Genomic DNA, 25,963 nt, shown 5'->3' with positions numbered 1-25,963 from the left:
TTCAGAATGGTCTCTGTTCCTGGGGTTAGATCCTCTGATGTGGCAGCGCATCCAATCAGCGGATTCAGTAAGATTTTCCAATTCTGGGTCTATGGTTTGGATCCAGAAGGCTCCACGTCAGTCCACACTGCATCTGGAGACCAGCAGCTGGTTGGCCTTCTACCTCCAGAGTCCAGCCCTGAGCCTGCAACATAGCAGGCACTCGGGAGATTCCGGAATGCATGGCTGAAAGGCTGAGATGATTCATCATTGGTGGTGTTCCCATAGCAAGGCCAGGTGACCAAGTCCTCGGCAATCCCAGAGGACTATTTCAACAATAGCCAACAGTTTCTTAATAATAAACGGACTTCACTCACAAATACCTAGATACGGCTCCCCATTTTTGTACATGAGTATTTTACACAACATGTATGTTTCAGAACAGTTTCTGGGTTTGTAAGGGTAATGGGGATGCTGCTGTGGAATGACTCAGTCCTCTCCCTGTGTTGGTGCCACCCAGCACTGCCCACCTCCCTGGGTTCCCCAGGACCCAGCTGTACTAACCGTTATTGAGGAAGGAGATGTTAGTAAAGATTTTGAAGAGATGTATAGTCACGAGCACACAAGTTCACAAACTCCCATCAGGTATGTTGGGGTTCTGGAGTCTCCTGTCCTCCGGCTTTGGTGAGGGTTCTTTCCCTGACACCCCGTTACAGAGCACAGCCTCAGGGAGGCAGGGCAGGCTCCAGCTTCCTCCACTTGTTCCACATCCCCCCACTCTGTCAACCTTCCCCGCCCTGGCCTGTAACTAACTAACTAACTAATTAACTAACATTGAGTAATTTTTCTCCTTTCAAGAAGTTTTCCCACCTCCATCAGAAAACAAAAGGTGCTTAACTATGACATCCCACCCCTTCAGGAGGCCAGTCAAGACTACGATGATCACAATTTATATTTCTCTGACTTTAGCAACCTCTCAATCTGTGGTCAAGAGGAAAACAGAAAAAATGTTATCTTTTCCCATTTAAAAAGTGATTTCTCTCCTCAGGTGATTAATGCTTTCCCTGCACTTTTCCTTTCTTCCTGATTTGAATCCCATGTTCCTTGATTCTCTCTCTCTCTCTCTTTTTTTTTTTTAGAAAGCAGCAGCTTCTTGAGAAGGCTCAGTGGAATTCTATGCCTGAGGTTGCCATATGCACTTGGTTTTCCCAGATTGTCTGAGTATCAGTTGCTTTGTTTTCAGGTTCCCTGGCACATAGTCACTTAGCAGAGCTGATACTTGCAAAGTGTAGTCATGGTGTTTTCCCTGACACAGCCACATACTTTCATTCATTCAGAGGACATGTATGAGTCCTTGCTCAATGTAAAGGATACAAAAAATATATATAAGATACGGTTCATGACCTTGGCAGCTACAGTCTAGTCAGGAAGACACTAGGTCATCACACTGCATTGTGATGATTGCTGTGATTCAGTAAACTCTGGGGTAGGGGTGAGGAGCCTGGGGGAGGGTCCCTACTCTATGATCTTGGGACAATCAGGCAGGAGAGGCATCCCAGAGCCACCAAGGTGAGATGTAGTAAGGTTAGAAGTGGCACTGCCAGATGGAAAGAAATGGAAGCAAGTGAGGGGGCAGGGTGGATTGAGCAGAGAGCTGAAAGCCAAAAGCCAAGGCCAGTGGGGTGGGGAGGGACAGATCATGAAGGACCTTTGAACCATATCACAGAGTCTGGACTTTATTATCCTGGGAAGAACAAGGAGGCATTGAAGGGTTCTACTCAGGGAGTGGCAGGATTAGATTAAGAATGATCACCCGGGCTATAGCCTTAAGAGCTGGCTGCAGCAGGAGCAAGACTGAGTCAGTGAGAAGCCTGCTGAGGTGGCAGCCTGAACCTAGGCAGGGCAACATGACAGGGAAACAAATCAGTCATTTTCAGTGAATCAAAAGGAAGATTATCTGGGGGTGAGCCTGACCTAATCAGATGAGCCCTTTACAAACAGTTTCTCTGGCTGCCTTGGGAGGAAGAAAGCCAACGGCTAGCTTGTGAACTGCCGATGGGGAGGAGCATCCCCTAGAAGCTGAGAATGCACCCAGACAACAGCTAGCAAGAAAATGGGGATCACAGCCCTACACCACAAGGAAATGAGTTGTGCCAATAATCTGAAGGAGCTTGGGCCAACACCTGAGGGCAGCCTTGTGAGGCCAGAGCAGAGGATCCAGCCAAACCCTGCCCAAACTTCTGCAACATAGTACATTTGTGCAGTTCTGAGTCTCTGATTTGTTGTGCAGTGAGAAATAGGCAGTTATGCAGCAATAGATTTGTTATGCAGTAACAAAAAAAGGAATATATAAACTATTTCATTTTTTTTCTGTAAATTAGGTTGGATATTAATAGTTAAAACACAAATAACCAGTTGTAGTCATTGTACTGGGAGGTAGGGCTGCCATGATCCCATCTCGAGTGAATGTGTAAAGCACAAAACAGGAAAAAACAAAACATTCTTTTTAAAGAAGAGGGCTGCTATAGTCAACTTGACCCAGGAGGTGACTGTGACATTTTCTCTCTCTAAAGGGACAGGTCTCTGACAGCAAGGACTTTAAGTTTTGGATAACTGTAGTGTCTTGCCTTGAATAACTCCCATTATTTGTACCAAATTGCTTCTCCCAAGACTGGGAACATGCACCATTGACAAAAAAACTAAAACAAGAGAGAAGGTAAAGGGTGTCCAGAGACTTTACAGACAGGATCGTTCTTCAAATGAGGGCTCTTCTCCTCTTCCCAAAGGTTTGAAAATCAATAAGCAATGTGCAAGATCCCAGGCTCTTCCATCCACTCCAGGACACTTTGAAGGAAAACCAAGAGGAGGAGCCCTCGTAAATAGCCAAACAGTTTGAAATATGATTCTAAAACGATTAGAACCCAATACAGTAGTGGCCAGTTTTCATCTGTTAGAGATCCAGGATAGCAATTCGTGTATTGATCTAGTCATCTGACGAATGTTGGGTCCCATTTATCAAGCAGACCCTGTGTTAAGAGTAGCGGAAGCAGTGGGTGAACCAGAGAGATGGGGTTCGCCCCTTTTTTGGAGTTAGAGGGATGTGGAGGAAGAGACAACAAAACAAGTTAATAAGCACATAAAAAGAATTAGTGTCTGAGAAAAGTGCTGAGAGAGGAAATGCCAGGGGTGGGGGACTATCTGAGATAGGACGGTTACAGACAACTTCTTTGAAGAAGTGATGTGTAAGGGATAAGAAAAAGGAAGGCTTACAGAGAACAGGAATAAAAGTTTTAGGCAGAAGAGCCTGGCTGGTCCTAGCTGCATCTCTTTCTAAGGATGTGTGTGTGTGTGTGTGTGTGTGTGTGTGTGTGTGTGTGTGTAGCTTCCCCATCTATGATCTAACTTGCTAGAAGCCTAACCCAGCATAGGTCCAAGACACAGGATAGTGTCCAAACCACACTGAGTCTAGTCATAAGTGAACCAAAAAGATTCACTTTTTCCATGGCCACAGGGAACATCCCAGCCCGAACCAGCCATCTCAAAAACAAGGATCAAGAAAGTGGGACAGCAGCATGGCTTGGCACAAATCTGCTGTCAGACATCAAAGTTCATGTGTCCAGAACGTCCTCTTCACATATGTGGTACTATGATTTGTCTAAGACACATGTTTCCAGCACACACCAGGCACAACACTATCATGCCCACCTCTGTTCTGGAATATTACTTCATTTCTACTTTAACACTAAACTCATTCTGGCTATTAAACCATGAGTAAACATTCCCCCTGGGCAAATGCCTAAGCAAACATCAATTCTGTCTCTCCTCCCAAAAGTTAAATTCCACTTTTTATTTTTTCCCTCACTTTTTCTTATTCTTCCCCTCACTGAATGTATTGCCCTACTCTCCTTCCCCTCATGGACCTTTCCTTCATTCTCTTCCCCTCCCACCATTCCCTGCATGCCTTCACCCTCATCGCATCAAGTCCTTGGTCCACGAGGGATATAGCAGCACTCATAAGGGGGGGGCCTGGAGCCATTACAGAACAGGTGACAATCGTCGAGGAGAAGCCCTCGGGTGGGCTTTTTTCTGCTGATATGCTGCTTCCCATTGCACAGTCCCAAGGAAGAGAACAACAAAATCATCATTTGGATCCATGCCTACCCCTCCACCCCCCAGGAAGAGGGACGAAAGACCTCTTTGCCTTGCTTTTAGAGAGTCCCATGTGGGGCCTTTGGAATGAAGAGTCCTTCCTGGGCATTAGATCAAAGGAGTCAAGTGAGTTTCCCTAATGCTTTCTGGACTCAGATGAAGTATAAATAAACTAAGAAAGGACCACAATTTTTATTGTATATCCAAATATTGTATTTTACAGGCTGTAGTTTATAACAGACTTCTATTTCATGGGCTGATAAAAAACATTTTTAAGTGGAGGGTGCTAAGGATGGAGGTTTGAGTCCTCCCCAGAATGCAAATTCTGAATTTGAAGCCATAATATGATGGCATTTGGAGATGGAGCCTGTGGGAGAGAATCAGGTCATGAGAGTGGGGCCCCCATGAATCGTGGGATTCATGTCCTTATGCGAAGAGGAAGGGAGCTACCTTTTCTCTCTCTCTCTGCCCTGTGAGCCTACAACAAGAAGAAGGCCATTTACAAGCCAGGAAGCAAGTTCTCACCGGAATCAGCCAGGCTGACACGCTGATGGCAGACTTCCCAACCTCCAAAACTGGGAGAAATAAGCGTTTGTTGTTTAAGCCTATGGTAATTTGTTATAGCAGCTGTAGCAGACCAAGACGAAGGATAGATAAAGGGCCCACTAACGTTCTCGTTTTCTATTGAGGACAATTGGAAAAATACAATTGCTATCTGTTATTGCCATTGATTCGTAAATGCTTTAATGCCAAAAATTAGGTAAGATATAATGTCAGGATAAAGGATCTTATAAATCAAGTTATTTTTCTCACTTTGCTAGGGAACAGTAAATGTTTTGTCTTGGGCTGGCATTTGTGAACCAGTAGTTTATTTATTTATTATTAAAGATTTTATATACTTATTTGTCAGAGAGAGAGAGAAAGCTCACAAGCAGGGGGAGCAGCAGGCAGAGGGAGAAGCAGGCTCCCCGCTGAGCAGGGAGCCAGATGCAGGACTCAATCGTGGGATCCTCACCTGAGCCAAAGGCAGATGCTTAACTGACTGAACCACTCAGGCATCCCTGGACCAGTAGTTGAAAGATGGGACATTAGTGACTCAAATAACTAAATTTATAAGAGGAGTTTTCAGGCACGTCTGGATCCAGGTGCCGTAGGACTCTTTCTCCATTTCTTGATTTCATTATCTTCAGTGGTGATTTCATTCTCCCCTGGGCTTTCCCCATGAGGGGACCAGATGTCCACCAACAGCTTCAAGCTTGTATTTTACCAGCCTAGCAATGAACTATTGATTCTTGGGCCTGACTCGCAATAGCACAAATTGGGTTATGTGCCTGTCTCTGAAACTATCTTAATGACTCTAATTGGTCAGTCTGGGATCATATGCCCAACTCCTGGAAGGCAGAAGGGGGGCTAAGGGTGATTTATAGTATAGTTGACCCTTGAATACCATGGGGGGATCAGGGTGCCAACCTCCCTGCCCTGTGCAGCTGAAAATCGTGTATAACTTTTGACTTCCCAAAAGCTTAACTGCTAATAACCTACTGTTGACCAGAAGCCTTACCAATGAAAGAGTTGCATTATGACATAGTAGCCATAAATAGTCAACACGTTTCATATGGTATATATACTGCATCCTCACAATAAAATAAACCAGAGAGAAGAAAACATTATTAAGAAAATCACAAGGAAGGGGTACCGGGTAGCTCGGTCAGTTAAGCGTCTGCCTTCACCTCAAGTCATGATCTCAGAGTCCTAAAATTGAGCCCTGCATTCGGCTCCCAAGGAGCCCGCTTCTCCCTATCCCTTTGCTCCTTCCCTGGCTTGTGCTCTCTCTCACCCACTCTCTCTTATAAATAAAATCTTAAAGAAAAATAAAAAGAAAACCATAAGGAAGAGAAAATACATTTATAGTACTCCACTGTATTTATTGGAAAAAATCTGCATATAAGTGGACCCATGCAGTTCAAGTCCATGTCCTTCAAGTGTCAACCATATAGGAGAGTTGGTTCCTATTTTTTTTTAATAAAAAAACTTTCAAATAAAGAAGAATCAATGATCATAGACAAAAACAAAAGAACATGGCAATGTTATTAAATTCAAGAACAATTTTAATTTTACTATGACTCTTCAGTCAAGTGAATTCAATCATTCAACAAACATTAAGTACACCTCTGTGCCAGGCACTCTGATAGGCAATAAGGATAGAATGACAAATTTGTAGTCCCTGCCTTCAACGAACTCACCATCTGTGAGGAGAGGGAGAGAATGATACTTTTTATGATAGTGTGTAAGCAATTGAAGGTCAGTCCCATCAAAGGTCAAAGAATCATAATCCCCCTTGTCATTCAGTCCTATTTTGGCTAATGCAGGCCTGACTTAGTACCATTTGAAATCAGATGTCTCCTGACATCTCCTGTGAAACACTGTACACTAATTCAAACATAATTGTCATACAGGAGGTGGAGGTATGGGGGAATGTGAACTTGACCACAGTACAACAAGAAACAGCAATGTGGTCCAGCTGCTTAAACAGGCAATGCATTCCCAGACTGTGCTAGAAAAAGCACAGCATTACATCAAAAGAGCATAGCCCCACCAGGCCCCACAGGGGTCAGGCTTCCTCTGGAGTGTGGTATATAGTTCCTGGCACATATTCAGGAAAGACATTGAAGGTCATGACATCACTAAGCCTCATGGACTCACTAGGATAAAATATTGCCAAGGGAAGACAAATATGGCTAATTCAAAGCAAAGTTTTGAAATCAGTTGAGGGGGAGCCTACATTGCACAATGGAAAGACTTTGGTACTGACAGATGCTGGTTTGAATCCTAGCTTTGTCCTCTACAAGCTCTGTTTTCTTGGGCAAATCAGGTATTCCCAAGGTGTGGGTAAAGAATTATGCGTAGTACTCAAGATGTTTTTCAGGATAATTCAGGTGGTTCAGGAGTGGATTTTAGGTTATGCTCTGACCCAATAATCACTTGGCAAAAATCACTTAGTGAAAAAGTTGTTCTCTTATCAATTTCTTTAGATCCTTCTGAATATGTCAAGCAGAAAGTTTCTGTTTGGTGTTAACTTTCTAACACTGGCTAGTTTCATTTTTTTAATGAATTATTTTTATTAACATATAATGTATTATTTGCCCCAAGGGTACAGGTCTGTGAATCGTCAGGCTTACACACTTCACAGCACTCACCATATCACATACCCTCCCCAATGTTTTTTTAACAAACGCAGAGTAGACCTCACACTCAGAATTAGAATTTACTAACAGTTTTATTTCCACAATTACCTTCTATGAATTACAGTCTATACTGGCTTTGTATTTATGGGAGTGGCACACAGTTTCTCTTAAAAAACAAAGTGATGGCTCCGTAGCTCAGGGGTTAGAGCACTGGTCTCGTAAAAAACAAAGTGAGTAAATTTAAATAAAAACATTAAACAAAAAAATAGCAAGGTAGTATGCCATTTCATCAAGAATGTGATGATGGTTTTTTGAGAGTACCAGATTACAGCAAAAAGTGGCACAGGAAGACTGAAGTGTGGGAAGTGTGGGAAGAACTAGGCAAGCGAGGGACTCAACCTCGCAGAGCCTCAGGGCCTCATTTACAAGCTAAGGATTACAATAACTTCCTGGCTGGATTATTGTCATGATACCTGCTAGGAAAAAACAACCAATATTATTTGGAAAAGGAAAAGATAAGCTTGTTTATCTTGCTTCATTAATGCAGACAACCAGGAAAAGAAAAGAAAGATGATTTATAAATTTATAAAATACTTTGGGGCGCCTGGGTGGGTCAGTGGGTTAAAGCCTCTGCCTTCGGCTCAGGTCATAATCCCGGGGTCCTGGGATCAAGCCCCGAGCCCCACGTTGGGCTTTCTGCTCCACGGAGAGTCTGCTTCCTTCCTCCTTTCTGTCTCTGCCTGCCTCTCTGCCTACTTGTGATCTCTTTCCTGTGTCAAGTAAATAAATAAAATCTTTTAAAAAATTTATAAAACACTTTGTAAAAATTGATTCTATTCAAATGAATCTATTTTTCAGGTGATAAATATTTTTCCAACCAATGGAAGGAAAAAAAATATATGGTAGGCTCTTAACTGAAGGCCAGGTCTCAATAAACATTTACTATAAAATTGTTTTCATGGGGCACCTCGGTGGCTCAGGCGGTTAAGTGTCTGACTCTTGATTTCTGCTCAGGTCATGATCTCAGGGTTGTGAGATGGAGCCCTGTCAGGCGTCACACTTAGCTGCTTGAGATTCTCTCTTTCCCCCTCTCTGTGCCCTTCCTCCCTGCTCTCTCTCTCTCTAAAGTAAATAAATCTTAAAAAAAAAAAAAAAAGAAAGTAAAATAGTCTTTATTTTTTCAGCTTCCCTTTTCCTTCCACTCTCTCCTTCCACATCCCCAGATACCTTCTCTCTTGTCTTCTCATGAAAATAGTAAAAAATAGAATATCACTTAGATATATAAAAGAATGAATTTTTTTCCCCCAAAGTATTACCTCAACTAAGCACTTGCATTTTAAGGTAGATTTGTTTACCTATTTGATTTTTACTTCTAATTATGAAGGATTCTTTATTCCTCATTAAACCAAATTCAAGCTAGGGTAAATAGGAAGAGAAGGAGCCTATAGGAAACACTGTATCCATATATAAGAAGAGCCTTAAAGATACACATGATAGGGTCTTTTCTTAGAACTCAGAAATTTCCTTACAAGGTCTTTCTCTTCCACAAAGAACAAACCAGGGGTTGGCTTTCCTCTTACCCTCTAGGGTCTATGCCTAAATGGAACCAAATGGCCTCTGAGGTCTTCTTACAGGAATTGACCTGGTCCTAGTACTAGACAGATGCCTTCTCCCCAGAATCAACCTGATTCCTCCTCTAAGAGAGCATACCTCCCCAGCCCTCCCTTACTCCATCCAACTTGAGTCCTCTCCTTTCTGTCCTGGGGCATTCTGTCATCATTTTGATGAAAGATTAATAATATTTCCAAGTGATGTTTCTTCCTTCTCTGACATCATGGAATGCAGAGCTATAGATATGGTATATCTATACAATGAAATATTATGCAGCCATCAAAAAACCCCAGAATTTTGCCATTTGCAATGACATGGATGGAACCAGAGGCTACTATGCTAAGCAAAATAAGTCAATCAGAGAAAGACAATAATCATATGATCTCACCGATAGGAATTTGAGAAACAAGACAGAGGATCATAGGGGAAGGGAGAGAAAAATGAAATAAGATGAAACCAAGGAGGGAGACAAACCATAAGATACCCTTAATCTCAGGAAACAAACTGAGTAGAGGAGGGTGGGAGGGTTGGGGTGGCTGAATGATGGGACACTGGGGAGGGTATGTACTATGGTGAGCGCTGTGAATTGTGTAAGACTGATGAATCACAGACCAGTACCCCTGAAACAAATGATACATTAAATGTTAATTTTTTAAAATTGCAGTTTAAATAGTAAAAAAAAAATGCAGCTCTATGCTTTCTATATTATCTCATGAAGACATTAAAACACATTTTTGATGTGGGAAACAAAAGCAGAAGAAAAATTACTAAATTTCCTTACTACTTACAACCCACTGACAAGTCCTTGAAATAAGCAGGGTGACATTCCTCTAGGAACTCAGCTGCCTTGATGTTAATACTTTGCTAAAGGCAAAAGCCAATCTTAGCCCAATCCCCAGGATCCTGTAAGTCTACTTTAACATATAAAAATGTCTTTGGGGCAACTGGGTGACTCAGTCAGTTGAGCATCTGCCTTCAGCTCAGGTCATGATCTCGGGGTCCTGGGATCGAGCCGTGTGTTCAGTGGGGAGCCTGCTTCTCCCTCTCCTACTGCCTTCTGCTTCCCCTGCTTGTGCTACCTCCTACCCCTTCTCTCTGTCAAATAAAATCTTTTTAAAAAAAATTTCTTTGGAACCTTCATCTTTAACCCCCCAAGATACATGTTGACAATCATCCTCCAAGCATATGACCCACTGATAGACATCTGAAGAGCCTCATGACTGAGTTTTTAGTAAACAGTAATAGCTAGCCCCTTCAGGATCCTGGAAACCTTGTTTCCAAAATACCTGCCAGTCTTCTGCTACCTCTAACCCCCTCCCAGCTTGAAAGTATATAATGGAGTCACTTCCCATGCCCCCAGTGCAGCTTCTCTTTCTGCCCACGGGTCCTGTCCCTGTGCTTGAATAGAATCACATTTTTGTACCAAAGACATCTCAGGAATTCTTTCTTGGCTGTTGGCTCAGGACCTCACCAACGTTAAAAAACTACATCATCTTTAATAACAAATAGGAATATGTTATTTTATCTGCACTTTTTTTTTTCAGTGCTGGTCCCCTGGCTATTCTAAGATGAACAGATGACTTGCACCACGAGCAAGGCCAACTTAGTTTCAGCAGCTTGCTGCTTTCACAGCTTGCCATCACTAGCAACAGCTTGTGGCTGTGACGTGACACATTCCAGAGGGAAGCCAGGGGGAGTTGACTTTGATTTGGGGCCAAACCATGCCAAACTGTTAGTGATATCATCCATCATAGCAGTAGCAGACAATTTAGAGGCTATATGTCCTGACAGGTTTAGGTTCAGACATGAGAGACCAAAAAATGACACATGCCCTGCCCCGCCCCACTGCTCGTGCTCCCTCTCTCAAATAAATCTTGTAAAAAGTTCAGGTTGATTTGAGTGTAAAGACATTCAAAATTATCTTCTTTTTAACATGAAATGCCTGGGGCACCTGGGTGGTGCAGTTGGTTGGGCTTCCAGTTCCTCGTTTCAGCTCAGGTGGTGATCTGGGGTCCTGGGATCCAGTCCCTGGGGGGACCCTGGGCTCCATGCTCCCCATAGAGTCTACATCGGACTCTGCCTTTCCCTCTGCCCATGCACTCTTTTTCTCTCTGGAATAAATAAATCTTTAAAACAACAACAACACAACAAAATGCTTAAGGGGCGCCTGGGTGGCTTAGCTGGTAAGGCGACCTACTCTTGGATTCCAGTTGGGTCATGATCTTGGTGGTGAAATCAAGGCCCTCCTGGGGCTCGCCCTCTGGCCCAGTCTGCTCAAGGCTCTCTCTCTCTCCCTCTCCCTGCCTTGCTGTCCCTCCCTCCCCCCCCCCCGGCATTCTCTCTCTCTCAAACAAATAAATAGATAAATAAATAAAATATTTAAAATGAAATGCTCAAGTTCTATTTAATGCTGATTTCATATGACATACTTGACCCTGTCCAAGAAACATTAAAAAGTATATGCAGAAAACACAAAATTGTGGTTAAGGAAATAGTAACAGTGTTTTCAAAAATAAGGGCCATAAGTTTGCAATGTTAATTACTTATTCTTAAGAAGAGAAGTCCCTATTTTACAGACAAATGAAGTATTTGTTAACAATTTCGACAAAACCCAGAGTATCGATATTTTATTAGAGAGTTTTCTGCCCACAATGTTGACATGCAGCAAAAAGGAGGAGGGGAATCGTAGGGCTGTTCCTCAAAAAATGAAACCTAGAATTACCACGTGATCCAGCAATTCTATTTCTGGATGTATACGGAGAGAACCGAAGGCCGGGTTTCAAACACTTATTTGTATGTACGTCCATGTTCACAGCAGCATGACTCACGGCAGTCAAAGAGTAGAGGCAAACCTTGGATGGAACAAGTCCCCTGACACAGGAATGCATGAACAGAAGGTTCTATCATACAACGGATACTACTATGCTAAGGGAGTCCCAAAAGGACAGATAGAAGATTCCACTAATAGGAGGGATCTGGAGTAGTCAGATTCATGGAGACAGAAAGTGGAATGGAGGTTGCCCGTGGCCTGGTGGAGAGCAATGAGGAGTTAGTGTCTGATGAATACGATTTGGGTCTGGGGAGATGAAAAAGCTGTGGGGTTGGGTGGTAGTGATGATCGCCCAACCGTGTGAATGTACTTAATGCTACAGAATCGTTCACTTAAAAATGGTTAAAATGCCGAAGTTTTAGGTTACGTAACGTATACTTCACCACAAGGGAAGGAGAAGGGAAATCCCATGAACATTTCTGAAATAGAGGTTGCTCTGTGATGGACACACAGGGAGAGACTTGTTGAATTTCTTCGCCATCGCCTGGGTAGCTCCCAGAAACGTGAGGCGCACGAACTCAGACAACACGCCGGCAGAGTGACTCTGTGGCCTTGAAGACGCAAAGGGAATCCTGCGAGGGTTCACGGGCAAGTTGAAAGCCTTCTCTCAGCCCTGACCGGTTCTCGCATTCTGTTGTTCGTCACTTTTAAATTCTCAGAGCTGTCCCGAGAGACTCTCCTCAGGGAAAAATGGGACGGACCGGAGCGGACGCCAACTCTGCCTGCTGTGAGGAAAACTGCCTCGGGCGGGGGAGGGGGAGGCCCGCACCGCAGGCAGGAACCCAGCGGGCCTTCGCTCAGAGGAATTTCGTCTTTTTTCTAGGCTGGAAGGCCGTGTGGGGCCGGGGACTCGCACTGAGCCCAGGCGGCACGCAGGGCCCAACGACCGGCGAGCGGCGGGCGCCGGGCCCTGGGACCCGTGCCTCAGTTTCCCCGGCCAGAGGCCCTCCGAGCGCCGCCCCCTCTGACTCCGCCGGGCGGGCGGGCCGCCAGGGGGCGCGAGCGCGGGGCGGGCGCCCGGAGGTGGGCGCGCGGGGACCGAGGATCCCCCGGGCCGCGCGGCCGCGAGAGGCGGAAGCCTGGGCGGGAGGCGGGAGGCGGGAGGCGGGGCGGCCGCGCTGAGTCACACCGGATCGGCCCGCCCGCCGCTTCCAGGGGCGGAGGTGACAGCGGCCCGGGACGGGCGGCCGCAGCTGCCCGCCGCGCCGAGGGACCGCTGGGCGGCGGAGAGCAGGTCAGGGGCCGGGCAGGGAGCTCGGGTCGCGGACCCGGTGCGGCGGGCTGAGGGGACCCGCGCCCAGAGGGACGCGCCGCACGGCCGGGCCTGCGCCACCCTTGCCCCGCGGCGGCCGCTGCCCCGGCCGGGAGCCCCCGGGTGGGGGACGGGGAAGGAGGTGCAGAGCGCCGGCCCTCCTCGCAGCCCGGGTCAGGTCCGGCCGTGTGAGGTCCCGGCCGGGGCGGGGGGAGAGGCTGGGCGGCCGGCAGTCGGGGGGACGCGGATGTGGGCTTTTGAGACGGTGTCAAGCCCCGGGCTCTTTTCACTGCACCGCCCTGCCACTCGGGCAACGAGGCGGAATCTGAGAGCTGGAAAAGAATTCAGCACGAGCCCAGCCCCCCTGTTTTACAGATGAAGAAATATTCTGGCTTGCTCAAAGTCACATCCAGGCGGTCTCGGAGTCGGTGATTCTGTGTCAGGGAGGCAGGGAGGGATGATTTCCGAAGCAAGACTAAGTAAGACCAGTTGGGCTAGAGATGCAGGTTTGGTTATGCTGGACTTTTGCTGTCACTCACGGACCCCCGCATTCCTGCCACAGGTATTGATGTCCACCAGGCATCAGTTTCTCCAAGCACTTAACCACGAGGAGGGTGACGGTGCCGTCCTTTGCATAAAGGAATACTGGGGTTACGAACTGCCCAGGTCTGCGGCGGATCAGGCGCTGTGGAGACCTCTTGGGGTGTAGAGTTAATTTTTTAAATGCAGAAAAAACCCCACTTTATATGCAGTCTCATTATCCTTTATTGTCTCTCATTTATACAATGATGAAGGGCCCTCGCACCGTTATTCTGTTATATTGGTAACTTGCCTATTTTACAGTAATATGCACAGCTTATGTGGGAAGACTTTCTTTTCCTAATTAGTGATGCTGTGATACGTGGCAAGCCAGTGGTAGGCTAAATGTTTAGGGTCTGAGCCTAGTTAAGCTCTGATTGTTTGCAAAGGGGGAGTTCCAGGGGGAGAGTGGGACTGATTAATTCCTGGTCTTATTTGGCATTTGGCAGACTAAAAAGTACCTGACCACATACAGGTGTGCTTTCTTAGTGCCGCATTTATTACCCATCAGAAATAGATTCCAGGTGATAAGCAATTTAGTTTATCCCTCAGCACCTGTTTTTCTCTAAATTATTGAATTAAAGGATCTCCAGCCCCCTCGGAACTCCTGATTTTTCCATGTTAATTTGAAACATATGTCACTCATTGTGACAAAAATTTTAATAAAACAAGTCACCTTATCAGCGTTGGCCTAACATAAGTGTGGAAGCGATTTTTCAAATTACTTCAGTGTTAAATTCACTTAAATTCAGAGATTGGAATGGATTGCTTTGTGAGGATAGCTAAAATCTGACTTGGGAATGGGATGTGTGGGCTGCACAGATAACTTCTGCAATAAGCTGAGAACATTCTGCCTCAGGAAATGTGATATCTTTTATATAGGAGGCATATTGTGTGTGTATTTGGCTGAGATAGAATAAGAATTGTTACAGTCTGTCCAAATATGTACAAGTTATTTATTTTGTCTTGCGGCCCTAAAGCAGAGCATTTTCCCACTTCTGGTTTCTTCTGGAGCTTTCCGAGTGGCCCTCTTTCCTGCAGAGACCCTTTCCCGTTCCTCTTTCATTCACATTGCATTTCAGAGCCTCCTGCAAGCACTAATCGCTTATCGAGCTTTACACTGCTTCGAATATGACAAATCCCAATTCTTGAGTCACTACTTATGAACTCGTAAGGGTGGGTGTTCATTTTTAGAACATAGTGCGAGAATCTAGGAGGCTCTGGCTCTGAAAAAGGGTTAAGTGGACTGTGCTTAGATTTTTATCTTTGGTGTTACTTGAAGGCTGCAGTATGGGAAGGCTCCCCGGCCAGCAAACTCACTTATCTCTGCCTCAGAAGGAAATCCTTTCTGCAGAATGCCTGGGGAATCTTCAAGTGTGTTATTGTTCTCAACCCTCCCACTTTACAGTGTTGGGCTAAAATAAGCAAAAAGCTGTTTTTCAAATTTCAGATACTTCAGTGATTTTTCTTATAGATACTTGTTATATTGGAATTTTTTTAAATGATAGAAGCAACTAAAATAAAATGCAAATGGAGACTTGCAAAGCTATTGCCAGGTATAAGACTTGAATCATTTTCTAGGTTTATTATTGTTTCTGAAGTCAGTGTATTACCTACAGAATAGCATTGTTACAGGCTTATCTGCTCTGAAATTCTCAGCTGTGCCTGGTTTTTAGCTAAAGCATCCTGAAAATTCATTCAGAGTTACATATGAAAAGTTTCACAACAACAATCCAATTAATATTAAATAGTTTCTTACGTTTGGCTTAGGAATACATCTGGATAAACTAATTTTCAAGATTGGATAACAAAGCTTGTGGGTCAGGTGTTAATTATGAGATACCAGGGACATCTGGCTGGCTCAGCCTGTAGAGCGTGCGGCTCTTAATCTCAGGATTGTGAGTTCAAACCCCACGTTGTTCATAGACCTTACTTTAAAAAAATTATGAGATATTAGACTTTTGCCTGGAAAGACAGAGACCTAAAGTAATCGCCATAAAATAAGATCACAGAACAGCTCTATAATGAAAAAAGCCCTTAACTTTTGGTTGGGTGCTTTATCCTCAATGCTGTAAAAGCCAGAGGAGATAAAATGAACATAGAGTAGTTCAAATGTATTCTTTTATTTTTAGGTGTTAGGGATTACCCAAGGTCCCAATCACCAAGAACCGAGACAGCACAGCAGAGCAAATAGGGCATTGTGCTAGGGGGCTGAGGTCTGCAGTTCTGATTTGTCCATTCACTACATTAAGCACCTGTGTCTACCAGGCGCTATTCTGAGGTTCTGGGGATAGAGCCCCAAATGAAACAGACAAAGCCCCATGGAAAGGCGGTAGCATTGCAGTACGGGGCAGACAAATCAAACTGCGAATGGGTAGATGGTCACATGCTCATCATGCTCTGGAGAACTTTAAAGAGGTGTAAACAATAGGAAAGAGTAAGTATGTGGGGGGTGGGCAGGATTGACTTTATTAATACAGAGAAGTCAGAGAAGGCCTCTGATAAGGTCACTTTTGATCTAGGCCTGGAAGGAATTGAGACTGTGAGAGTGGAGGGGACAGAAGGATGAGCAAGTTCCTGGCCCAGATGCTGAGCCTGTTTGGCATGCGTGAGGGCTGGCGAGGTCCTAGCGGCCCGGCAGTGCCACGGTGGGCGAGGGTGAGGTGGCAGCAGAGGAGGGGCGGTGGGAGTGGGAAGGGGCGCATTAGTGTAGCCCATTGTAAGGACTTTGACCTTTGCTCTGAGTGGGGGGAAGAGGCCATTAGAGGGTTTTGAACAGAGCTGTTCATGATGACTTCAGTTTGACAGCGTCACTCTGGCTGCTGGGTAAGAGCAGAAGGGGGACAGAGTGCAGAGTCAGAAACACCTTCCCTTTCATACTAGTGTGTGACCCTAAACCATAACTCTTCTTGGGGCCTTAGTTTCCTCACCTGTAGGATGACCAGGTCCCTTCGAGCTCTAGAATTTTAAGATTCTAAGTAGCGTGGAGCTTGGAGGATATGAAGAGTTTCTAAAAGTAAACAGCTTCAGATGACCTGGAAACTTGACTCAGACCTTCCTTTAGCTGAATCCCTCAAATCAAGAGGTAATCAGTCTTCTCACTCAGGTTGTCAGGTCGTGGGAACCAAAATAGTTTCGTGAATATTCGCTGCTGATCCCTTTAGTGCTCTGCTGATCCCTGAATTTTCTCTTCCTGCTTGAAAGAGGATGAAGAGCTGTTACTCATCAACAGAGCTGGCAACCAAAGTAGCTTTTGTTGTTAGGAAAGTTGGAAACTTTGGGAAGGAAACAATTCTAATTTTATATTTATCATGGGTCATTCGAATTTTTCTTTCTTTCTTTCTTTCTTTTTTAACAGGGAAGAGGCCGAAAGATTTGTTTTTAATTCTCTTAGTCCCTTCCCATTCACCTTATGTCGCATAGATACTCATTCTAATGCATGGGATGTGTTTCTTTTTATCTGTGTAGGATCTTGTTTGTTTTATGTGTGTTTTAATTTATAAAACTGTGTTTCATTTTGCTGCCTTTTTCTCTAAATACTGATTTGAAGATCCATATGTTTCTATATGTACATCCATTTCTGTGTGTACATCGTTTTTAACTAATGCATTATACTCCATGCCATGCGCTCAAACCCTAGTTTTTCGTATCTGCTGTCTGTGTGATAGACACTCGGGTTGTCCTTCCGTCCTCACATATGTGTTGCTGCAGGGACCATCTTCGTACCTATCCATTTATAAAGCTGCATAATAGTTACTCAGAAGGGAATCGCTGGGCTATAGGCTGGCACATAATAAATTTGATTAAATAGTGGTAGGTTCCTCTCGGCGTTGGCTGCCAGAAGTGTTGGAGGCTTCCTACGCTCCCCTGTCCTGCCAGCGCTCAGCTTTATCCAATTCTCCATCTTTCCTGGTCTCGGAGGTACAAAGTGATCTCTTGCCATTTTAATTTGTGTTTCTTTGCTTACAAAGGATTGTGAGCATCTCTTATATATACAGCTCCTTTTGTAAATTGCTTATGCAGATCTTTGACCAGTTTCTATTGGAGTTGCTATCTGCATTGTTCATATTTAGACTGCAGATGTCTTCTCTTTGGGCATCTGTTAATTTTGTCTGTCTTTTTTTTTTTTTTGAAGTTTTATTTATTTGAGAGAAAGAGAGAGTGTGTGTGTATGTGTGCTCACGCAAGCACGCAAGAGAGGGGCCGGGGCAGAGAGAATCTCCAGCCAACTCCCTGCTGAGCACATAGCCTGACTTGGGGTCCATTTCACGACCCTGAGATCAGGACCTGAACCAAAACCAAGAGTCAGTCTGTTAACCGACTGAGCCACCCAGGGGCCCCTCTTTGTTGTCCTTTGATCAAGAAACGTTCTTAATTTGATGTAATCAAATAAATTCTTTGATGTGTTTAATACTTGTCGAGTTTGAAGAAGCCCCTCTCAATCCCTGGGTCATAGCAATTTCTTTAATTCAACTAGAACCCATGTTGCGTAGGGATCCAGTCCTATTATTCTTCATTTAATGCGACAAATTTTCCAGTAATATCTCCAAAAGCATCCATGTTTTCCTCCATTGAATTGTGGTATCTTTTGTCTCATCTATGGTTTCTGTGGATATACTGGTCTGTTCGAAGCCTCTGTTCTGTTCATTAGTCTGTCAGTTACTGCTACATGTTTTATTGCAATGATTTTTATAGATTTTATAATATGTTCTCATGATGGGCACAGCAAGTGCCCCATCTCTATTCTTCATCTTTAAGTTTAATTAGCTACTCCTGGACCATTATTTTTCTATATAAAATTTGGAATCATGTTTATAAATTCCTCAAAAATTCTATTTTCAAGGAATTTTTACTTGGATTACATTGAATTTATAAATTATTTGGGAGAAGCTTGACATCTTTTTGATATTAACTCATTTCCTCCAAGAGCATGTAATGTGTCTCTCCATTTATTCAGCACTTTTTAAAAGAATTTTTGTTTGATTTGGAAATAATTTAGAACTAGCAGAAGAGTTCTAAGGTTAGTACAAAGAGCTCCTGTATGTCCCTCACCTAGATTCACCAAATGTTAGCATTTTGCCATATTTGCTTTATTACTCCGTCTCTGCATTTCTATGCATGCTTTTTTTTTCTGACCCATTTGAATTTGTTGCATCATGCCCTTTTATCTCTAAATACTTCATCAGCTAATTTTTAAATCCTTTATTAGAACTTTAAGTTTTTTCTCCATAAAGGTCTAGGAAGGTGTTTTGGTTAAACTAATTTCTAATTATTTCATAGTTTTGCTGCTGTTGTGAATCATATCTCTATTTTCTTAAAATTGGTAGTTTAAGAGAAAGAGTGTTGACTATTAGCATGATTATTTTGTATCTGACAGCCTTTCTTCCCCATCTTATTCAAATAGTTGATTTCTGGGTTTCCCCCACTGTTCCCACTATTCTCATTTTTTTCCCGCTATTAATTACAAGTCCTTGAAAATAGTGCTAGTTTTGTAGCTTCTTACCCATCCTTATACATCTTATTTCTTTATCTTTCCTTGCAGCAGCCGCCAGAATTTCCAGGACTGTTTCAAAACAGTTGCTATGCTAGTAGGTGTCTTTGTCTGGCTTTCAGTCTTAAAGAGAAGGAGTCCAGCGTTTTTCCATTTCATATACTGTTTGTTTTGGATTTTAGATGTGCCTTTCTCCAGTTAGGGTGTTCTCCTCTATTCCTAGTTTACTGAGCATTTTCATCATAAATGGGTATTAAGCCTTATAGATCCTTTTTCGGATTGGTCTCCAAAGAAGTAAGATGGCATCAAGAGGGTGCATATGGAAAGCCTTAGCCTCTGCTAAGGTTAAGTTTTAAGCAAAAGAGGATTTTTAAGAGTCTTCAGTACTTCTGAACCTTACATAAATTAATGGTAAACGTTTCATGATTCCAATATAAGCTTATTTCACCTTTAGATCAGCTTTTTTCTCCTGCTGTTAAGAGTCAGAATTTAAATAGCTGGTGTAAAGAATGAGAGAGAGCCATATTCAGCATCACAACTGGGGTCGTCAGCATGATTGTAAATATAAGATATGTAAAATTATAGTTTGTTTACTCCGGATCAGTTTCTAGTACAGGTATAAATCTTCCCCACGTAGATCTCACAAAATGTTGAGATACCTCAACAGGTAGGTCTTTAGCAACTGTAACTACTCGGGTATCAGGCAGTTGAGTGTCATCATCATCTCTTTTGGTATAGGGTTGGATTTTTTTTTTTAACTAGCTGTTTTCTCCTAATTATAAAAATTATACATCTTCATTGTAGAAAATTTGTAAAAATATAGAAAGGCAATTCTTTAATCCTGACTTCTAACACCAGCCTGTAAAATGTTGGTTATTTCTCACTCTTTTTTTTTTTTCATGGGGTTGGGGCATGCTCATGGAGAAGGAGAATGTACTTCAAGTTGGGCTATATATAATTATATCACCCTTCCTCTTTCAGGGTTAGACCACCAACTCTCGTTCTTACTTTGACTGATCCTCTGAAAAAAAGCAAGAAGATATGAGTAACTTCTAGGCTGATTCCTTAGAAATTGTTAGGCTGTTCCTGTGGGAGCCTCAGTACACAGACAGCCCGGCCTCACTGTCAGAATTCGGGTTTTTGTAGCCCAAAGGCTACTGGACCAAAGACCAGCCTGGTGTGAGAGAGGGCAGCAGTCTCTCTGATGTCATTTTGCTTCGGTTCATTGAGCATTTTTCCTTCTTTAGGCCACTCTCCAAAAAAAGACAAGTATGGAGAAAATAGTTGTGATTTATCTTATTTTGACTCTGAAATAAGTCCAACGTTAACATTCATACCAACTGGTAGATTCCACATCTGCCTGGCCCTCCCCCTTCTCATTCCCTCTCCTTTTGCCTTGCCTCCCCCCACTTTTTTCTCATTTTTGTCCTAACACCCACCTACTACACCTGCCTTCCCCATCCCTCAAGGAGAAAGTGCTTCAGTGGCAGCAGATCTTTGTTTTTTTGGCTGAGAAGTCCCAAGCAGGTGCCTGGCGCATACTGTGCTCTCAACGAATGGAAGCCATTCCATTCTGTAGAGAAGTAGCTCTGTGATACAGAGCAAGGAAGTCTAAGGGGGGGGATGAAGAAAGTTCTCTCAGCCTCCTTTAAATACATGGATTCAGTAAAGTGGTAGAATGCCTATTTCCTCCTTGACCTTGTATGCATGACCATCAACCCAGGCACAGAGCTGATTTCTCTCCATCTGGTTTAGCAGCACCTGTGAAGCCTGTGGTTTCTGAGCATGGGGTATGAGTGTCTGTGTTGCTGACAAGCACACGATGGGAGTGGGGCCCCGGAGAGAATAATCCTTGCTGACGTTCTAGCCATGGGTTCTGAGCCCAGCACACACTGCATTGTTTTCATGAGGTGATTCTCTGAAGATAAATGATCTGTGCCATCAGCAGAAAAAGTTGCAATGGATGTGTTAGGCGGTGCTGAACTCCCCAGCCTCGTGCCCCATGTCCTCCCGTTTTCTAGTCTGTTCTTCCCTCCCATCCCCAGGAATGCAGAAACCTTTTGGTGTTTCTGTCATTTCTGGATCCAGGTCAGGATTGTCATGATGACAGTCGTGTTGTGCATGCCTGGTGACTTTATCATAAAGCAAGGCCTCAGATCATGTTAATTGCACAATATAGGGTGACTTAAAAAAAAAAAAAAAAACCAGTTGCTGCTAATACACTGAATGGTGCCAAAGAGACCAATGGCACAGACCCCATCTATCCTGTACAGACTGTTTTCTGACTCATTGTCATTTATTACTCTACTTGATAACCACCACTGCCCCCAGCAAATCTGAAACTCTGCTGCCTGGCCCTCTAGTCTGGTGCAAATCTACTTGTACACAGTAATTTACTTGAAGTCCCCACTTCATGCTTTCCTCACACATTCATCAGATGATCTTTCCTACAACAATAATGCTAGCGGTAGTATACTGTTAATTATAATTGCAAATACTTCATCTTTCATTTTACTGGGTTTCACTAATGGTCTAAATTCAAATGAAAGGAATATAAAACAACAATACTAATAGAAAATGGCAGCTAATATTTTAGCCAGTCACCATACTAATGCATTCTCATTTAATCTTCAGAATGATTTTATAAGGAAGGTGCCAGTATAATCCTCATTTTACACATGGAGAAATTAATGTAAAATTGGTTGAGAGGGGCGTCTGGCTGGCTCAGTTGGTAGACCGCGTAACTCTTAATCTCAGGGCCTTGAGTTCAAGCCCCACATTGTGTGGGGATCCTCCTTAAGCAATTGGTTTAAGAAACTTGCCTGGAAGTTACACTGCTGTTAAGTGGTAGAACTAGAATTCAGACTCACATGTGTCTGTCTCCAAAGCCCATGCTCTTAACCAGCATGCTGTATGTGGTCGGCCTCAGGTGAGCAGGTGACTGAAGACAGGGAGTGACACAGAGTCACGTGGTTCTCGAGGACTGTCCTTTTCTCACGTATGCTGTGTTACTCACCAGTGCTCTGAGTTGTGGAGCGCATGGGGGGATTTTGCCTGGAGCCGAAACCATTTGGGAGGCCTCCTCTCCAGATCCTGCCTTGACTCTTCCAGATAGTCAAGTACCCTCCTCGGGGCGCCTGGGTGGCTCAGTGGGTTAAGTCTCTGCCTTTGGTTCAGGTCATGGTCTCATGAGCATCGGTCTCTCTGCTCAGCAGGGAGCCTGCTTCCCAGTCTCTCTATCTCTGCCTGCCTCTCTGCCTACTTGTGATTTCTGTCAAATAAATAAATAAAATCTTAAAAAAAAAGAAGAAGAAGAAGAAGCTAGTCGGTGTTCAAAAATAACCCATGGTGGCTCAGTTGTTTAAGTTTGTGCCTTTGGCTCAGATCATGATCCCAGGGTCCTGTGATCAAGCCCTGCATTGGGCTCTCTGGTCCGGGGAAGTCTGCTTCTCCCTCTCTCTCTGCTCTTCCCCCCTGCTTATGCTCTCTTCTCTCTCTCTCTCAAATAAATAAAACCTTTAAAAAAAAAAAATTCCTCATCCCAGTTGTTTCAATTATTTATTTATTTATTTTTATTTTTACAGAAGATTTTATTCATTTATTTGATAGGTAGCAGAGCACAAGTAGTCAGAGAGGCGGGGAGAGGGAGAAACAGGCTGTCTGCTGAACTGGGAGCCCAATGCGGGGCTCATCCTAGGACCCTGGGATCATGACCTGAGCTGAAGGCAGACGCTTAACGCACTGAGCCACCTAGGCGCCCCTATTTTTTTTTTTTTTAAGATCTTATTTAAAAAGAAAAATAAATTTAAAAAATTGAAACATGGGGAATTTTTTTTTTTAAGATTTTATTTATTTTAGAGGGAGACAGAGAGAAAATGAATAGTGGGGAAGGGGCAGAGGGAGAAGCAGGCTTCTCCCTGAGCAGGGAGCCAAATGCAGGGCTCCATCCCAGGACCCAGAGGTCGAGAGCCCAGCTGAGGGCAGCCATTCAACTGACTGAGCCACCCAGGCACATTCCCCCCCATTCTTTTTTTAAGATGTCTCTATTTTTTAAATAATTGATTTGTTTGGATCAGGACCCAAGAAATTGGCACACACTGCGCTAAGGTTTAGTGGTTTTTAACTGATTAGTCCCCCTTTTTCATTTTAATTTTTTGGTTACCATTTATTTTATTGGAGAATCTGGGCTTTTATCTTATAGTTTCCCAGATTCTGGATTTAAAAATTAATTATTTATTGAGAGAAAGTGGGATGGAGAGGTGAGGGGGAGAGAGTCTCAAGTAGGCTCCACACTGAGCATGGAGCCCCATGTGGGGCTCAATCTCAGAACCCTGAGATGATGACCTGAACCAAAACTAAGAGTCAGATGCTTAACTGTCTGTGCCACCCAGGGTCCCTACATTCTGAATTATTATTATTATTTTTTTTTACATTCTGAATTTTTAAATTGGTTTTGACTTAACTTTTTTGACCTATTATGAGTTAAGTTACCCTTTTAATCTGTCAGTCACTACAAGAGGTTCCAAGTTATTCAGCTTCCATATATAGTAAGGATTCGCTGGTCTACATATGGCTTGGTCTGGCCCAGAGGTAATTTCTGAGGAGTCTTCCAAAACATTCCAGGTGACAGGGTAAGACATGATCAACAGACTGTCTGTATTTCAAAGCATTCTGCCTCTGAGAGAATTTTATAACTGCTAATTGGCAAGGCATTTCTGTGTTCCTGGAGTTAGTGGGGAGAACAGAGAAGGGAGTGAGTAGTCTGGTTTTCTTCTTTTAGACAGTGTTTGTTGCTTTAAGGATTTCTGGGGCTCAGGGCCAGAACCTCCTTGGGATATTATTGTCTTACGGTTTAGATCTGCTTATCAGGAAACAGAATCCCCGAAGGGTCAGGTAAGAGGAGAATGGGTTTACATTAAAACCAGACTTTCGTTAGTGTCTATTGGGGTCCTGTATTCCCGAGCAGCGAGCTGAACTGTGGCATAATGCTAATACTTATGTTTTTCAAACCCGTAGTTTTTATTACTTGTTCTTCTTGCTGCTGCCACCTAGATGTGAATCAGTAATTATGATAGCTGGACCACTACAGATGTGAAGTCCAGTTTTGTCTTATAGTTCTTCGAGTCTTGTTGCCTTGACCTGGTGGTCGGCTGTGATGGTTGTGCAGCATAGTGAGTCAATATTGGAGGTCAAAGAATGAAAATCGCTGAAGTAGGAAGCCAGGTGTGGATTTATGTATTCAGTGGCTTGGAGAGTATAAGAATACAGTATCGCAGTGTTAGTATGTTCATCTAGTTTTAAAGGCAAATGACTAATCAACCAAAGCTAAAAATGTTAATGTAGAATGAGAAAGACATGTGATGAATATATTTTAAATAATTTTATTATAAGGTGCCTTGTTTATTTTAAGTAAGAGGTTTGCTTTCAGGCTCTGAAAACAGTAAAGGAATGAAATCTCTCTGTTGACTTTTACCAGTGTGTTCAGAATTTATTCTTATATTCTCTAGGTATGAGTCAGGCTTGGTATTGTGTTCTTTTCTGGTAACTCCAAACACTTACAAAGTGAAATATATTTATTATTCACAAGGTGTTAGAGTGGTTTGATAGTTCACTGATTGTTGATCCTTACAGTGATCAACTAGCAATAAGAATAAGCACTTGACATTCTTAGCTGATTGCAGATAGCAACAACGCACACGAGATGAGGTATATGAGAAGTGGGGTGTGGGTCATTAGATGGTACCGTTGTGAGCCATAAAGCTGTAGTGCACTGTGGAGTGACCTCCAGCATCTTAGTGAGGTTGGAGTTGAAGATGCAAGAGAAGTAGGGAGTATCTAGAATTGAGGCTGAACTTGGGGGAGCAGGGACCAGGTCACAATGAGCTCTTTACAGTCAGCAGAAGGGTTTGACATACTTCTGCAAGTGCTGACTGGGAACCCCTTGTGGAGAGTCAAGCAGCCGCAAATGACGGGATTTTTGTATTTAAAAAGATAATCCTCATTGCAGTGGGGAAAATAGAACTGAAGGCCAGGAGCCTGGTAGATAGGCATGTAGGAAGTTGTTGCAGTAGTCCCCAAGGAAAGGTGCTGAGGGTCTAATGTGGCAACAGTGATCTCAAATTTGTACATTTCAGGCCCGAAAGGACAATTTTTAAAAGGTCGACACATTTGAGGGATTTAACAGTAGTGTCCGTGATTTCCCTAGAAGTTCAAGGGTTTTTTTTTGTTTTTTGTTTTTTTTTGGAAGAGTAAATAAATTAATTTTATATCCCTCTTCTAATCCCTGGAAGGCATTTGGCAAAGGTTTCCTTGGACTCATAAGTGGGGATCTCGTTTGTGAACTGCTGCCAAATCCCTGTGGGTCTGTTGTGAATACACAGCTCATTTAGAGCTTAGAGTAGAGGGGGTGTCAATTGCTTTGTCCTTGTGACCAGTAACCACAGAATCACATTGTTCCCCCTTCCTCTCAAGAAGCCTGTAGCAATTTTGGGCAGTGAGCCAGCACCCAGAAGTTGCTGCCTCATCTATATTTTGTATGTTAGTCAGTCTGGGTGATGAATGATGGTTCTCCTCCTCCTCTGTCACCATCATCATCATTCTCATAGCTGACATTTACAAAATAGAGGAGTGCTTACTATTTGCCAGGACGTGTACTAAATGTGTTATCTACATGATCAAACTTAATCTTCCTAACACCCTGTAAAGTAAATTGCTATTACTGTCTTCAGTTTACACATGAGAAAACTAAGGCTGAGAGTGTGTAAGTAACTTGTCCCATGTCACATAGCTTTACAGATGCTGGAGCCAGAAATTGAACCCAGTTTTCTTTTTATTTTAGAGTCTGAGCTCTTAACTGTTAGGAATTTAGTTATTATTTAGTATGATTT

General features: G+C 43.4%; 1 protein-coding gene across 2 annotated transcripts in view; it reads left to right on the top strand.

Moving 5' to 3' along the window:
- Nucleotides 1-12,805: 12,805 nt before the first annotated feature.
- DNMBP (dynamin binding protein) overlaps nucleotides 12,806-25,963 on the top strand; it is a 103,430-nt gene continuing 90,272 nt past the window's right edge. The window contains exon 1 of one of the 2 annotated variants that reach the window (XM_082722266.1): nucleotides 12,806-12,988. The gene's annotated coding sequence lies outside the window, so the exon portion shown is untranslated. The remainder of the gene's footprint in view (nucleotides 12,989-25,963) is intronic. The other variant, XM_082722268.1, reaches the window with a different exon arrangement.

The sequence above is a fragment of the Mustela nivalis genome, assembly GCF_964662115.1.
Source record: "Mustela nivalis genome assembly, chromosome: 2".
Lineage (NCBI taxonomy): Eukaryota > Metazoa > Chordata > Mammalia > Carnivora > Mustelidae > Mustela > Mustela nivalis.
Note: the sequence above shows the minus strand (reverse complement) of the source record. Positions and strands in the feature narration are given on the sequence as shown.